Genomic DNA, 16,917 nt, shown 5'->3' on the forward strand with positions numbered 1-16,917 from the left:
CAGAAAAGGTCAGCAATGTGTCTATTCCTCACTCATAAGCAAGACCGTGCATCGTTCATCCTCCGGTCGGCATGCATCTTTTCTTCTCTCCCGCAAGAGTGCAAAGCATTGATTCGTACAGGCACCTCGGGTCCAGGCAGCCTTTGTGTTGATTTTCCGTGCCGAGTGATGTTGAACGGTCGCACGGTGTCAAGAAACTGCGCTGTGTGCGGGCGTGCATCATTAACAGCAGCCGCTGCAGGTGTTGCGCGTTGTTTCTCCAGCCACACTGTGTCGATCTCCCAGCAGCGATGCAGGTGGAGCATCAATTTTAGCTGTGAGGCCAGCGGCACGTTGTTTATCAGCCGTGAGGCGGGTGGTACATCGAAAGTTTTCCTGCATGGCGATCTGTGCGTGGATTGATGTCTTTTTCCACCTTCTTTACCTTTCAAGGGCCCAGAGACAGGTTAGGGCACCACTTGGCAGGCAGGACTCTCAGCAGAAAGCCAAGGTGCTGGCAGAAAGAAGTATTTGATGTCCCTGAGACGTCTGCAGCAGGAGGCAAGCTCAGTTCAAACCCTTGGAGATTCTTCACCAGTCGGAAGTCACACAAAAGTCAGTTGTCCTCTCTCCGGTAGAAGCAGCTACTGCAGGCCAACCCAACAAAGCACAGTCACAGGCAAAGGGGAAATACTCCTCCTCCAGCTTCCAGCTCGTCTCCTTGGCAGAGGTTCCTCTTGGTTCCAGAAGTAATCTGATTTTCAGGGGTTTTGGGTGCTCTTCCTATACACCTTTCTGCCTTTGAAGTAGACCTACTTCAAGGAGAAGTCACTGTTGTTTTCAAAACCCTGCCTTGCACAGGCCAGTCCCCAGACACACACCAGGGGGTAGGAGACTACAATGTGTGAGGGCAGGCACAGCCCTTTCAGGTGTAAGTGACCACTCCTCCCCTCAGCCCAAATAGCCCATCAGGCTATGCAGGCTACACCCCAGTTCCCTTTGTGTCACTGACTAGAGGAGAGGTACAAACAGCCCAACTGCCAAACTTACCCAGACAGGGAATCTACCAACAAGCAGAGTCACACAATGGTTTAAGCAACAAAATGCCTACTTTCTAAAAGTGCCATTTTCAAACACACAGTCTAAGAACCACCTTCACTATAAGATGTATTTTTAAATTGTGAGTTCGAAACTCCACATGCTCTACAAACTCTACATGTCTATCTGCTCCCAAAGAGAATCTGGTCTTTAATAATATTTAAAGACAGCCCCCATGTTAACCTATGAGAGAGATAGGCCTTGCAACAGTGAAAACTGAATTTGGCAGTCTTTCATTGTCAGGACATGTAAAACACACAAGCACGTGTCCCACCTTTAACATACAATGCACCCTGCCGATGGGCCTACCTAGGGCCTACCTTAGGGATGCCTTACATATATAAAAAGGGAAGATTTAGGCCTGGCAAGCGAGTACACTTACCAAGTTGAATTGCCAGTTTAACATTGCACTCACAGACACTGCAGTGGCAGGTCTGAGCCATGTTTACAGGGCTACCAATGTGGTTGGCACAACCAGTGCTACTGGCCCACTAATAACATTTGATTAAAGGTCCTGGGCACCTCTAGTGCACTTTACTAGGGACTTACCAGTAAGTATGCCAATCATGGAAAAGCCAATGTACACCTACAATTTATACAGGGAACACTTGCACTTTAGCACTGGCCAGCAGTGGTAAAGAGTCCAGACCAAACACAACAGCAAAAACAGAGTCCAGCACACAAAAGCAACTTGGGAAGTAGAGGCAAGAAGTTAGGGGAGACCATGCCAATGATGCCAAGTCTAACAACGGCCTTCTCTGTTACCTTGGCTGGAAAAGGAAGCAGAGAGATGGGTCTGTAGTTCTTCAGCTCCCTAGGGTTGGCAGAGGGTTTCTTGAGCAGCGGGTTGATTTCAGCATGCTTCCAGTCTGAGGGGAAGGTGGTGGTTTTGAAGGATCGGTTGATAGTTCGACAGGGCTCCGGTGCTATGTTGGTGCTGGCCAGGTTGAAGATATGATGAAGGGACAGATCCGAGGGTACTCCGGAGTACATGGAGTTCATCCATCTCTGGGTGTCCTCTTTGGTGATGAGGGTCCAGGAGTTCAGTATCTGGTGAGGTGCGATGTCCGTGGTGCTAGGCCCGTGGTGGTGGTCAGAAGCCCAAGCTCTTTCTTATCGGTTGGTGCTGAGTTGCTCTTATAGGATGAACCTGTATTGTTATCTAGAGATTGTTTTTTCACTATTCGCTTGTTCTCAGACTTTCAGACTCTGCAAAGGTTTAGGATGTTTGAAAGCTATTTAATTGGAACTGATGCAATCAAATTTGACCCTATTTGGAAACAAGCCCTTCTCTAGAATTGCTTATGTCCAGAAGGTCAAAGGATTTTGGATCACCTCCCAATGCTTCCTCATCAAGATGCAGATGAGATAATTGTATATTTGGAAGCAGTTTAATAGACTTCAAATTTATTTTAAGTATGATACTAGTATTATAGTGGAATGCCACAAGTTTTTTACTTACCATCAGTTGGAGCATGAACCTTTAAACAGGTTCCTGGTGAACTCAGGATTTTGGCTTGCACATGTGTTTTAGTTCGAATCCTTGAAAATGATCTACATGGCCACTTAGTAGTCAACTCTTTCGATTGAGGAATTTGAGAGAAGTTATAATATTGTAGAAACTTTAACCCTCGTGAAACTCTTGAAATAACTATGGGCATTGAAAGGTTTATTATAGCTTTCAAAGAATTGTGAAAGTTCAAGCACAATACGGAGGTTGAAATGGGAATGCCATCATTCTCACAACTAAACCTGATGTTTTGTCATTTGTTGGTCAGAGGAAAAGTGATAATGGTGGTATCCTTAAAAAAAGATGTGTTATGGATGTGGCACGAAGACTTGCTAGTGTTGTTGCTTGAATGCAGATTTTATCTTAAAAAATAAAAACAAGAGGTGTCTGGCAAAACAGGAATGGTTTGTTTAATTAAACTTGAGGACTGTCTCTCAATGTTAATTTGGTTGCAGTAGGTTTTTATACATTTGTCTGAGTGCCATAAAGCAATAAATACATTCTTGTCTTGGTCAATAATGTGAACAGTTGCCAAGGAGTCCTAAATACAATTTCAGATAACTAATGCAAGTGGGCCTTGAGGGGACACAATGTAGGCCGGACAGGACGTGTTCAGATGTCCAGCCTGAGGGGCGCATGTACTGTGTGCATTGTGTTCTGGTTGGATGTCTGTTCCTAACTACACACAGCATCTAACTTTATGGTGTTTGGGAATGCATGCACCTCTCTGGCCATGTGTGTTTCATTGGGGCCAATCTCCTGGGACCCTTGTGCTGTCACTGTGCCTATCTGTGGAATCTGTTCTAAGTGTTCCTGTCTGTGCGTTTGCCTGCCACATAAGTGTTACCCTACCTGTGACCTGTCAGTCATTAACCCCAGGAGTAGGTCTCAGAGCCTGCCTCACCACATACCTACGTGTCAGGGTTGACGGGGAGTTCAAGATGGGGTGCAATTTTGTTTGTGTATATGAATGTATCGCTGTGTGAGTCAACATCATTTAATCCAATATTAACAGTACGAAAGCTTGCTCTGTGGCATTTGGAGGTTTCTCAGTTGATATATTGGGATCTGTTCAGAAGAAGATCATTTAGAAAGATAGAGAGCTTTTCAGTAAAGTCTCTGTGGCCAATAGAAGTTACAACAAATTTGGATGGAGAGATCCAGGGGAGATGGGAATGTTACTCAGACCAGGTACACCCTGTTCCATGTCCTTGATTGATGTGTTTTCTTAGGAGTTATTCTTAAATATGATATGAAACAGCCACAAGGCTTTGTTTAAAGACAAACATGGTACTGTGAAAGGCTTTTAACAGAGCATCATTTTAACAGATCAGGCCATTCCGGTGGTGAACATAGTCAGAAATGTACCATTGAGTATCAAAAAGGAGTTGCGATAGCACTTAGGCTTGTAATGCAAGGAAGGGGACATAGAACTGGTTGACTCTTCACAAAGGATATCCCCTATCATAGTAGCAAAGAAAAAATGGGGGATTTGAGGTTATGCAGGTAGACTGTTTCCCCCTTGCAAGCGCATATGAAATGTTGACCCAGGTAGGCTAGGTTAAAGTGTTTTACACATTGGATCTGATATCAGCCAATCCCAAGGGGCACTCAGTGAGGACTCCAAGCCCCCTATCACTTTCAACACACCATTTTGGGCATTAAGGGCCAGATGTATAAAATGAAATTGCATTTGCAAACGGTGTGAATCGCTAAATTTGGCCGTTTGCGAATGCAAAAACGTGGTCTGCGATGCATGAAAGGCATTCGCAGACCAAAAATAAGGAATTTCAAAAATAGCAATTTTAAGCTTTGCAACCTGGTTTTGCGAGTCGCATTTTGCGTCTCGCAATTTGCAACATGAAATACCGAATCGCAATTAGTGATTCAGTATTTCAAGTTAGAAATAGCGAAATGCAAAATGCGACTCGCAAAACCAAGTCGCAATTCGATGCATCAAAAAATCGCAAATTGCAATTTTTCGCAGAATGGCCTTTTGCACATGCAAAATACCACTAAGTGAAACCAGGTAGTAACCAGGTACAACCTATATAAAGGGGCCCAGAATGCCTCAGACTCTTTTCCACAATGGCTGCACTCTACGTCATGGCGAGGAAAATGAGGATCCTGGCAGGTTTGAGGAGAGGGAGGAGGAGACAGGAGCGCATATTCAGAGTGCGCATTACACTTTTTGACCAGACTGAGGAGGAAATATATGAGAAGTACAGGTTGAACTCAGCCATGATACTTGACCTGATAGCTGAGCTACAACCCATACTGCAGCTCAGTACACTTAGGACTCATAGCATACCCACCCATGTGCAGGTATTATGCTCCCTGCACCTACTCGCCTCAGGGAGCTATCAAGGGGTAATAGCAGCAGCTGGAGGTGTATCACAGAGTGCCCTCTCTAGATTTTTCAATCCATTTATCAACGCCATGCTGAGTAGGATACACCAGTACATCAGATTCCCCCACACCCCACAGGAAATACAGCAGACAAAAATAGATTTCTACCAGATAGCACAGTTCCCCCATGTCCTAGGTGCCATAGATGGGACACTTGTTGCAATATGTCCACCATCGGCCACAGAGTATGTGTACCGCAACCGTAAATACCAACATTCAATGAATATACAGGTGATATGCAATGCCGCCTACATCATAACTGATCTCGTGGCCAGGTACCCAGGGAGCACACGTGATTCATACATCTTTCTCCACAGTGGCTTTGACACAAGACTGCAAGCTGGGGAGTTTGGTGAAGGATATCTACTAGGTATTGTCCCTCTGTACACTGGCGCATTGATGCCGTTGTGACGTCAGATGGCTCACTTACTCATTATACCCTCTGTTCCTTCCAGGAGACAGTGCCTACGCTGTGCGCACCTACATGATGACACCCTACCTAAATCCTACAACACCAGCAGAACAGAGATAAAATGCAGCACACAGGGCAACGCGCAATGTGGTGGAGCGCACCTTTGGCCTGCTGAAGAGTTGTTTCAGGTGCATCCACAAAAGTTGAGGTGCACTACAGTACAGCCCTGAGACGACATGTAGAATAGTGGCAACATGTGCGATCTTGCACAATATAGCTATCACCAGGGGCATACCTGTGGAAATATATGATTTAGACTTAGATGAGGATGATGATCCCATAGCCCCCCTACAGCCAGCAGACAGGACCACTGCAGTAGAGGGCAGGCAAAGGCGTGCTGACATCACGCACAACCATTTCAGATGTAAGTAATGACAACACAACTTCACTGACATGTGTACTGGTAGTTAGAATATTTATTACCTTAACATCAGGTAACATATGTTTCACTAGCAGAAAAAAAAATGTGCGTCTTAAAAAAAAACAGATAACAGTATCTCACTATTGAATCATAGTTTACTGTATCACACAATAAGAAAATAATCCCCTGTGGCCAATACAGTCACTTTCTACGGCCATGCAAGCCACTCGAGTGCACAGTGGCCTCACTGGCACCTCTGTTGTCGGCCTCAGTGGCAGTGCTGTACTTGGCACTGCGACGCCTAGCATCAGTGGTGGGCACTGGTAAGCTGCTGAGGCTAGATGTGCCCTCTGTGTCCCCTAGTCCCAGTTCACTGGGTGTAGCGGAGCGGTTACCCAGCATGTTGTCCAGCACAGTAGTGATCTGCACCAGTCCCTGTGCCACATCCCTACTGCTGTGTGCTGCCTCAACCTGTGCGGCCACAGCAAGCCACAATATGAGGGCTGTTGAAGTAGCGAGGCGTTTGACCAAGCAACAGAAACCCCTGAACATGCCCATAAAACGCCTCTCTTGCCTGCGGTGGCTGACTCTGTTGTGCCGCAGCTCTGTGCACAGTTCCCTCACTGCAATTGCCAGCTCCCTGGTGTTCTCAGAAGCTTGGATCTGTCCCTCATGCAGTTTTGTGAGGTTGGAATTTAGGCACTCCAACTCCTGATGCAGCACCCCATGCCGGCATTGTGTGCCTGCATCTGCCTTTGTAAAGCTGATATTTTCCAGTTTTGCAGGCACTGCTGTTTCAACAAGGCAGATTCCAGGCCACCGAAGCCTGATGGCTCCTCTCCTGCTTCAATATGCTGTGCGCCTGCATACAAAGGTCTCCTACGGGGTGTTGTGCTACGCTGGGGCTGGGACTCCTGCATAACAGTGCATCTGCCATCTGGGGAAGGTGTGTGGCCATCATCCCGCATGTCGTCAGAGTCCTGGCTCAATTCGGGTAGCTGTACAGCCCTAGCCCTGCATCTGATAGGCGCAATATTCTGTGACTCACTGGTGTTTGAGTCAGATGCTGGGTGGGTTTCAGTATCCCCCACAATGGCACTTGCAGATGCTGCTGGGCCTGGGCCACCTGCAACGACAATGTGCAGCATGTCAGTTATGTATGTTTCACCAAAGGTTACACAATGGTAATAAATGTACTGTTACATCATATCACTATGTTGTGGGTGTTGTGTTCTTCTGGGTGTCGCTCAGCCTCATTACATTCTATGTGCTACTTTCAGCTCTGGGTTGTGGATTACCACTCCCATAAGGCATTGTTGTGCCGCTTCTAAGATGTGGAATGGACTACTTATCACAATGCTTTGCACTACTTGCTAATTCCTAAGGGGCATTTGTACATACACATATGGGGTTACACTTCAATATTGCACTTACCTTTACTGGTGCTTAGTGTGCTGGATGTGTCGATGTCAGTGACCCCACTGACAGCTTCTGAAAGGAGTGTTGACTCCACCAGGTCTTCCATTGGGGTGGAGAGTGTCTCGGTGGATGGTCCGCCTCCTGTGCTCCTTGCCTCCTGCAGTCGTCTTGCCACCCTCTCCTTGGCACGGGAACGCAGGTCATACCACCTCTTCTTTATCTCCTCCACAGAGCACTGCACAACTCCCACAGCTCAGATTTTTGTCTGAATGTCTGCACAGAGTCTGCGCTTTTCACTCTCAGGGACCTGGAGTGAGCTTTTTCCAAACAGACGGTCATTGCTCCTCACCACCTCCTCAGTGAGCACCTCCATTTCCTGCTCACTAAACTTGAGTTTCCTTTTCCTCTCTCCCTTCTCCTTTCCTTGTGCAGAGGTGTCAATGGTGATGTGCAGTCCTGCCTTGTTCACAGACTTGCTCACTGTGGCTGGGCTGTCTCTCTCTCAGTGCTCCTTTGGGTGTGGCACCTGCAAACTGCCTGGGATGACTCACTTCCTGCTTGTGATGTCATCAGGCTCTGCCAGGTGTGCGTTCTCGCAATTTGCGATTTTCAATTATCGAATCACAAATTGCGTTCTCGCAAATTGCGATTTGGTATTTGGGCCTCGCAAAACACAAATAGCGATTTTTTATAAATCGCTAATTCCGATTCGCAAATATGTTACATAGCATATTGCGACTCGGAAATAGCGATTTCTTAAAAATCGCTATTTGTGATTCGCAGACGGCTTTCTAGATACACCTGGCCCTTAGATTCCTATGCAGGCCATTCGGACTGGCATCAGGAGCCCAGTCTTTCAGAAGTTAATGTATAATCTATTAGGTGATTAGGTGAAATGAGAAATGTATTGGCCTATCATGACAAAATGGTTATATTTACTGAATCTGAGCAGGAAAACTTGCCTGTTCTAGGAAGCATATTGTGGGTTTTGCTAGACATAAGCTTTACTGTCACAAGGAGGAATAGTCCTTTCTAGTGAGAGGTGTGAAATATATATGACATCATATTTCAGCAGATGAAATCAAACCAAAGTTGGGTTTGTTGGAGTCCATAAAGACTTGTGCCCTCCCAAGGACAATTACTATCCATCATGGGGTTTTGTAAGTATTACTCCCATTTTGTTTACAACTTTGTCCTGCAAATTGAGACAATGAGGAAACATTTGAGAAATGGAACTAAATTTAAGTTGGAAAATGAGGAGAATTTGATTGTTTATGCCTCAGTTCTCCATCCCTTTACATCCCTTCCACAATCACACTTGATGCCAGTGCAGCGGGTTTGGGAGCTGTGCTAAGTCAGATACGAAGTAGGTAATGGCTTTGCAATCCTTAGCAGATACATGTAACATTGAGCATCTCAAATAAGGACAGGTACTGCGGGACCAAATCTTACTGAAAACTGAAAACAAAAAAGTGCCAATATATTCTGGGGTATCTAGTGGTTTAACTCTAAACTTGGCAATAAACACTGCAAAGAAGATAGAATACTGAAGAAATATGTACATGAGATAAGTGGCACTGCAGCAGATGCTAATGTCATTGTCAAAAATGTTGATACCAAAAAGGGGAGGAAATATTTAGAATCAAGGACTGGAGAAAAGAGGGCAAATGTACATGCTGTGGGTGTGGCATCCTAATCAACTAAGGATATCTAAGTTAAGTCCTGCAGTTGATAAAAAGTTGTATTCTATACCCGAAAAAGGGACATTTTGGTAGGGAATGTAGTCAAAGTGTAGGAAAATCCTTATAGCAACAGAACATGGTAACTGAGACAAACTCTTGCACATGGTACTCCATTATTAATACTAAGTTATTCAAAAATGTATGCAGTGGAAGGAAACTCCATGATATAGAGGTATCATTTGTAGGGTATATGGTTCATAGAAAAGATTCATGTGGATTCATTAAGGAAAGTTATTGGTGGATTTCTGAACCCCTTGCGCCATCTAACAACACATTAGTGTCATTTTTTTATGCTAATGTGGCATTAGATGGTCAAAAATGCTGCGTCAGATTTACAATGCATGCATTGCGCCACTTTGCAACCCTTTGCTCAACATCATGTATACACCATGCTAAATGTATGGAAAGGGTGCGTTCACCGGTTAGTGGGGCTTAACAAATGGGGCAAAGAAATCTAAGAGATTTCTTTGCGTCATTTTTTTCTGCACTTTTAACGCCTGCTTAGTGCAGGCACTAAAAGGATGCACACCATTATTCAAAATGGGCCTCAATAGGCTTTGCAGGATTAGCATCAACATTTTTGACACAAGTTCCCTAACAAGTGCCTTGGTGTGCCGTATCTTTGATATGACGCACACATGGAGGCGTTGGGGGTGCTAAGGGGCACATGAAAATTGGTGCTGCACTGGGTCCAGCTCCACCTTTCTTAAATCTTTCCCTTATAGTTGAAAGGAACCTGTACTAAGTGAAATGTGCACATACCGAGAATAACAAATATATTTTAGGATGATCACATAAAAAACATCTTGGCATCAAATTGGATTTCAGTGTTAATCCCTCAATATTTGTTGTTGAGGTAGACAAAGGTAGTGCACAAACCAGGAAGATGAAGTCTATGGTTCACTCATTTATTAAAAGAGTAGTTTAATTTAGTTTTTTTCTGACATATTGGGAAAGTATAAGTGCTTGAAACATTGAACAATGTTTAAAAAAAAGTGTTTGCCTTTTAGGAATTCACCTCTTAGTTACAGGGAGAAGTTAAAGAAGTTGTTGCTGCAAAAAAAAGAATCAAACCTATATATCATCCCCATAAGGTTCCCCTTTACTAATTCCCTGAAGAGTATAGGCAACTTGTGTTTGTGTATCAATTTGCACAGTAAAAAGTAAACAATTTGATTTGGCCAACATGTTTAACCAAATATTGATGCAAACGTTGTCAACTCTTGAGGGTCCCACTATTTTCTCTATGCTATAGTTGGCAAATTCCTATCAATAGGTGGTGTTATACAAAGAAGCAAGGTTCTGAACTGCCTTCAAAATGCTACAAGGATTATCCCAATACAAATATATGCCTTTCAGATTGACAAGTGTGCCTTAGGAATTCCAGTATCTTGTGAAGCAGACCTTTGTAGGAAAGTGCCAACTTGCATGGCACCTTACCCCCATTTTTACACATATGTACGTTTGTTTTTGCCTGTCTCACTGGGATCCTGCTAGCCAGGACCCCAGTGCTCATAGTTTGTGGCCTGAATGTGTGTATCTGTGTAGTGACTAACTGTGTCACTGAGGCTCTGTTAATCAGAACCTCATGCTTATGCTTTCTCTCCCTTTAAAATTGTCACTATAGGCTAGTGACCATTTTTACCAATTCTAATTGGCACAATGGAACACCCTTATAATTCCCTAGTATATGGTACCTAGGTACCCAGGGGGTTGGGGTTCCAAGAGATTCCTATGGGCTGAAGCATTCCTTTTGCCACCCATAGGGAGCTCAGACGAATCTTACACAGGACTGCCACTGCAGCCTGAGTGAAATAACGCACACATTATTTCACAGCCATTTTACACTGCACTTCAGTAACTTATAAGTCACCTGTATGTCTAACCCTATCTTAGTGAAGGTTGGGTGCAAAGTTACTAAGTGTGAGGGCACCGTTGCACTAGCAAAGGTGCTCCCACAGAGTTCAGGGCCATTTCCTCGGACTTTGTGAGTGCGGGGACACCATTACACATGTGTACTACATATAGGTCAATACCTATATGTAGCTTCACAATGGTATCTCCGAATATGGCCATGCAACATGTTTAAGATTATGGAATTGTCCCCCCATGCCAAATCTGGTAATGGGGTGCCAATCCCATGAATCCCGGGGCTCCACTATGGACCCAGGTACTGCCAAACCAGCTCTCTAGGGTTTTCTCTGCAGCTGCCGCTGCTGCCATCCCACAGACAGGGTTATGCCTTCCTGGGGTCTGTGCAGTCCTGTCCCAGGAAGGCAGAACAAAGAATTTCCTCTGAGAGAGGGTGTTACACCCTCTCCCTTTGGAAATAGTATTAAAGGCAGGGGAGGGGTAGCCAAGTGGAAATGCTTTGAAGGGCACAGATGGTGCCCTCCTTGCATAAGCCAGTCTACACCGGTTTAGGGAACCCCCAGGTCCTGCTCTGGCGCGAAACTGGACAAAGGAAAGGGGAGTGACCACTCCCCTGTCCATCACCACCCCGGGGTTGGTGACCAGAGTGTCTCCAGTGTGTCCCAGACCTCTGCCATCTTGAATCCAGAGATGTGAGGGCACTCTGGAGGCCTATGTGTGACCAGTGCCAGCAGGTGACATCAGAGACCCCTCCTTATAGCTGCTTACCTGACTAGGTGGCCAATCCTCCTCTGAGGGCCATTTAGGGTCTCTCCAGTGGGCTTTTCCTCAGATAACGACTTGCAAGAATCCAGCAGGACTCCTCTGCACTTCTCTCTTCAACTTTTTCCAAGGATCGACTGCTGACTGCTCCAGGACACCTGCAAAACTGCAACAAAGTAGCAAGAAGACTACCAGCGACATTGTAGCACCTAATCCTGCCAGCTTTCTCAACTGTTTCCTGGTGGTGAATGCTCTGGGGGCTGCCTGCCTTCACCCTGCACAGGAAGCCATGAAGAAATCTCCTGTGGGTTGACGGAATCTTCCCCCTGCTTCAGCAGGCACCAAACTTCAGCTTCACCGGTAATCTGGGACCTCTCTCATCCTGACGAGCGTGGCACTGGAACACAGGTGGTGAGCCCAAGTGACCCAGACTGTCCAGTGGTCCCACTGTCCAAATTTGGAGGAGGTAAGTCCTTGCCTCCCCTCTCCAGACAGTAATCCTGTGCACAGTGTGAACTGCAGCTACAAGGGCTTTTGTGCACATTTCCAAGACATCCTGCATGCACTTCCGAGCCTAGGTCCCCAGCACTCTTTCCTGTGATGCTCAGCTCCCTGATTTGATCTCCCCTGTCATGGGACCTCCTTTTGCAGTGTTGAGATGACCGCCATGTTCAGTCTTCTTGAACCTGTGTTCAAGAACTTCTGTGGGTGCTTCCTGCATGGGTTCTCTACTTTGCTGAAGGTGCCCTCTGTCTCCTCTCCCAAGTTGCAACATTCTGGTCCTTCGTGGGCCCAGTCAGCACCCTTTTTCTATAACCGCAACTCTTGCAGCTAACAAGGCTTGTTGGTGGTATTTTGCCAAGGAAATGCTTCTGCATCCTCCAGCACACCGTGGGACATCTTCTGCACAAGGAAGAATTTCCTACCTCCTTTCATTGCAGAATCTTCTTCTTCTTCCAACCGGAGGCAGCCATTTTGCACCTTCATCCGGGGTTTAGTGGGCTCCTGCCCACCCTGGACACTTTTGTGACTCTAAGACTTGGTCCCCTCCCTTTGAGGTCCTCAGGTCCAGGAATCCGTCTTCAGTGCTTTGCAGTCTGTTGTGGCCTTTGCAAAAGTCCCTTATCACGACTTTAGTGTGATTCTAGGGAAATAGTAGTACTTTACTCAGACTTTTCAGGGTCTTGGGGTGGGGTATCTTTGACACCCTTAGTGTTTTCTTACACTCCCAGCGATCCTCTACACAGTACGCTAGCCTAGGCGTCCTTTCGTGGTTTGCATTTCACTTTCTTAGTATATGGTTTGTGTTGGCCCTTGGCCTATTGCATCCTATTGTATTCTACAGTGTTTGCACTACTTTATGACTGTTTTACTTACCTGATTTTGGTTTGTGTTTATATCTTGTGTAATTACTTACCTCCTAAGGGAGTATACCCTCTGAGATATTTTTGGCACATTGTCACTAAAATAAAGTACCTTTATTCTTAGTAACTGAGTATTGTGTTTCTTATGATATAGTACCTATATGATATAAGTGGTATTGCATGAGCTTCGCATATCTCCTAGTTCAGCCTTGGCTGCTCTGCTATAGCTACCTCTATCAGCCTAAGCTGCTAGAACACTACTACTCTACTAATAAGGTAACTGGACCTGGCACAAGGTGTAAGTACCATCATGTGCCCACTATAAGCCAGGCCAGCCGCCTACAGATCCCCCTTGAACACAGAAAGACCATCACAAAGGCCCTTGTAACCAGGAGACTGGACTACGGCAGCATGCTCTATGCCTGGAATCAACAAGAAACTCACCTGCAAACTACGGAACATCCAGAACGCCGTCACCAGACTGGTCCTCGAAATACCTCAATACTGTCACATCTCCCTGCACCTGCACACACTACACTGGCTCCACATAGAGAACAGAATCACCTTCAAGATCCTCACCCATGCACACAAAGCTCTCCACTACACAGGACCAGCCTACCCGAACAGGCAACTCAATTTCCATGCACACCACAGCACCACGCATCAGAAAACCAAGAACGGGGGACGCTAATTCTCCTTCCTTGCCACCACAGCCTGGAACTCCCTACTGCCCCACCTCAGACAAACTAAACCCCTCTTCAACTTCAGAAAAGAGCTGAAGACATGGCAATTCGAAGACATGGCTGTTTGAAGAACCACGCACTGATGGATGCTCCATGCCCCCCTCAGCGCCTTGAGACCCTCAAGGGTGAGCAGTTGCACTTAACAAACACTGATTGATAGTGGAGCAAAGCGCCACAATAGCATTAAACATTTTGACGCTATTGTGCTAACGACTGCCATGGTACGCCATAAATATAATACAGCCATGGTGTCGTAAGGTGTCGGTAGGTGGGTGCAGAAAAAGTGGCATATCAGCTCTGATGCACCACTTTTTCATAAACATGGGCCTTACTGTTTTCCATCTGGAGGAAAATGCTCCTGTAGAGCAGTTCAATAGAAACATCAGGATACTTTTTTGTCTGGCACACAAGAACAGTATCAGCTGGAAGAGAGGTTTACAAGTCATGTTATTTGCATACAAGACTACCATAAATCCTGTCTCTGGTTATTCCCCTTTCCATGTTTCAAGAGGTTAACACTTGGCACAACGTTGTATACTTGGTGTGAATGGTACAAATATGATAGGTCATTGGGGATTCACAACTGCACGGTGGAAGGAAGACTTGGGCCCTCATTACAACCCTGGCGGTAAATCTCGCTTACCGCCATGCTGAAGGCCGCCAACATACCGTGGCCGTGATGGAAATTTGCTACAGGTATTACGACCCACATTTCGTAATCCGCCACAATACACACACCCACACAAGTCCGCCACACCAAAGGTCAGTGATAAACTGGCGATACCAAAACCCACACCGTCACGCCAACAGGAATACGCCCACACTATGATGACCCACAAATCAATACAGCGGTCTTTCAACTGCGGTAATCCATTGGCGGTACACACCACAAAGCTCAAAATACACACACACTTACAAAACACAACCACATTGGACAATTTGAAATACAGACACCTGATACACATACACACACCACACCCACACACTCACAACACTATAAAACACAAACACACATTATCCACAACCCATTACAACAACATTTTTGTGAAGAAGCAGAGAGAGAGAATAGCAAACACTACACCAGCATCCACAAGCACACAACACCATCACTTATACAACATCCACGCACCTCAAACAACACACCCCAACACAACACATCACACAGCACAACAAACATCACCTCACACATTACCCACACCACATCATGGCACCTCAAAGACACCCCAGGTTTTCTGAGGGGGCGCTCAGGGTCATGGTGGAGGAAATCATCCGGGTAGAGCCACAGCTATTCGGAGCACAGGTGCAGCCCACCTTCATTCCTACGAAGATTGAGCTATGGCAGAGAATCGGCGACAGGGTCAACGCAGTCGGACAGCACTCAAGAACATGGGATGACATCAGGAAGAGGTGGAACGACCTACGGGGGAAGGTGCATTCCGTGGTATCCAGACACCAGGTAGCAGTACAGAGGACTGTCGGTAGACCCCCACCTCCTCCCCCACAACTAACAACATGGGAGGAGCAAGTCTTTGCAATACTGCATCCTGAAGGCCTCACAGGAGTAGCAGGAGGACTGGACTCTGGTAAGTCATATCTTAACTACCATATCCCCCCACCCCACCTGCATGCCATCACATACCCCACACTCATCTTCACCCCATTACTCCAACACCTCACATAGGCCCAATTATCACAACCCACCCATCCCAATACCAAGCCCTGCATGCAACACCAAAGCATGGACACCCATTACCAAAGCATGTCCAGTACAGATACCCACACAGACCCCAAAATTCTAATCACACAATGGCAAACACAACAATGCGAGCACAGGAGTAACTCACTCAATGCACAAGGTGGCACACACAGATACAATAACTATACATTTACACCCCAACAGGACCCCTACCCAATGTCACCAGACAGGAGGTGCCAGACATATCCAGTCCCCCAACAGAAGAGGCCCACAGTGACGACAGCAGCTCTGCACGCCTGGATCAAGATGACCAGCCCGGCCCATCAGGGACCTTTGGAAGTTGGTTCCCTGCCACTGTCACAAACCACCCCAGAGCCTCCCAACCTCAGGAAACACCAGCACAGCACCCACCCAGCGGGCCCATCCTTCTGTCCCCAGGACACGTCAATCAGCAGTGTGTCCACCACTACAGGGACCCCAGGCAAACCCACCAACCCAAGATAATCAGGGACCTGGGGGTCAGTGGCAGTGGGCACACGGTTCAGGGGACAGAGGCACAGGATAACAGGGAAACTGCTGTGCGACAGGGGGAGGACAGGCCCAGGGAACCCACTCTCCACAAGGCACTCTCCAACATCATGGGAGCATGCCATCATTCCCAGGAGACCATGGGCACGGTACTGGCTAAGTTTTAGGAGACCCAGCTGCTGCAGGAGGAACACTACCTGGGGATCAGGGAGGACTAGAAGTCCATCAACACCACCATGGTCACCATTGCAGGGCTGCTGGCAGACCTGTCCAACACCATGAGGGACACAGTGGCACACAAACGGGCCCCTGACACTAGCCTGAATGATGAACAGCCCTTCACCTCCACCAGCGCTAGTGGACAGGAGGTCCCACCACAGGAACAACAGGCCACCAGCACCCCACCCCTGCAGAAGGAGAACCACCATGCAAACGGTCCCTGAGATCCAGGAACATGACAGAGAACATTGCCAAGACCCCCGCCGGGAAATAAGACTCTCCTGATTGTCACCCTTTTGTCCCACTTTGTCACCCTGGCAACTTTGATCTGCCATTACTCCACTTCATATGCCCCCTTGGACAATGCACCTGTGAGACCAAGAGACTGAACTCTACCATGGACATTCCTCCACCATCACCCCAGCCCATTGCACACACCCCTCCACTTATTAGCAATGAAATAAACACCCTTGAATCACAAATCAATCTGGAGTCAGTCTGTACTTTCACAAATGTGTAATTGCAACCTCTCAGAAATATAGCAATGTCAATGTTCAATTTCACATACCAATGTTACACAGTTGTTGGGCAGCAGTAAACGTAGCAGAGGGCACAAAGTGGGACCCAAATCTGTGATATGGAAAGGCAAAGTGACATATCAGGGTCCATACACAGAGGTAAAAAGGCAGATTCATGCAATGTCCTACAGTAGTATGATATGTGAGAAGCAGTTCCATCCTCTT

This window comes from Pleurodeles waltl, chromosome 10 (genome assembly GCF_031143425.1).
Source record: "Pleurodeles waltl isolate 20211129_DDA chromosome 10, aPleWal1.hap1.20221129, whole genome shotgun sequence".
In the NCBI taxonomy this organism is placed as follows: Eukaryota; Metazoa; Chordata; class Amphibia; order Caudata; family Salamandridae; genus Pleurodeles; species Pleurodeles waltl.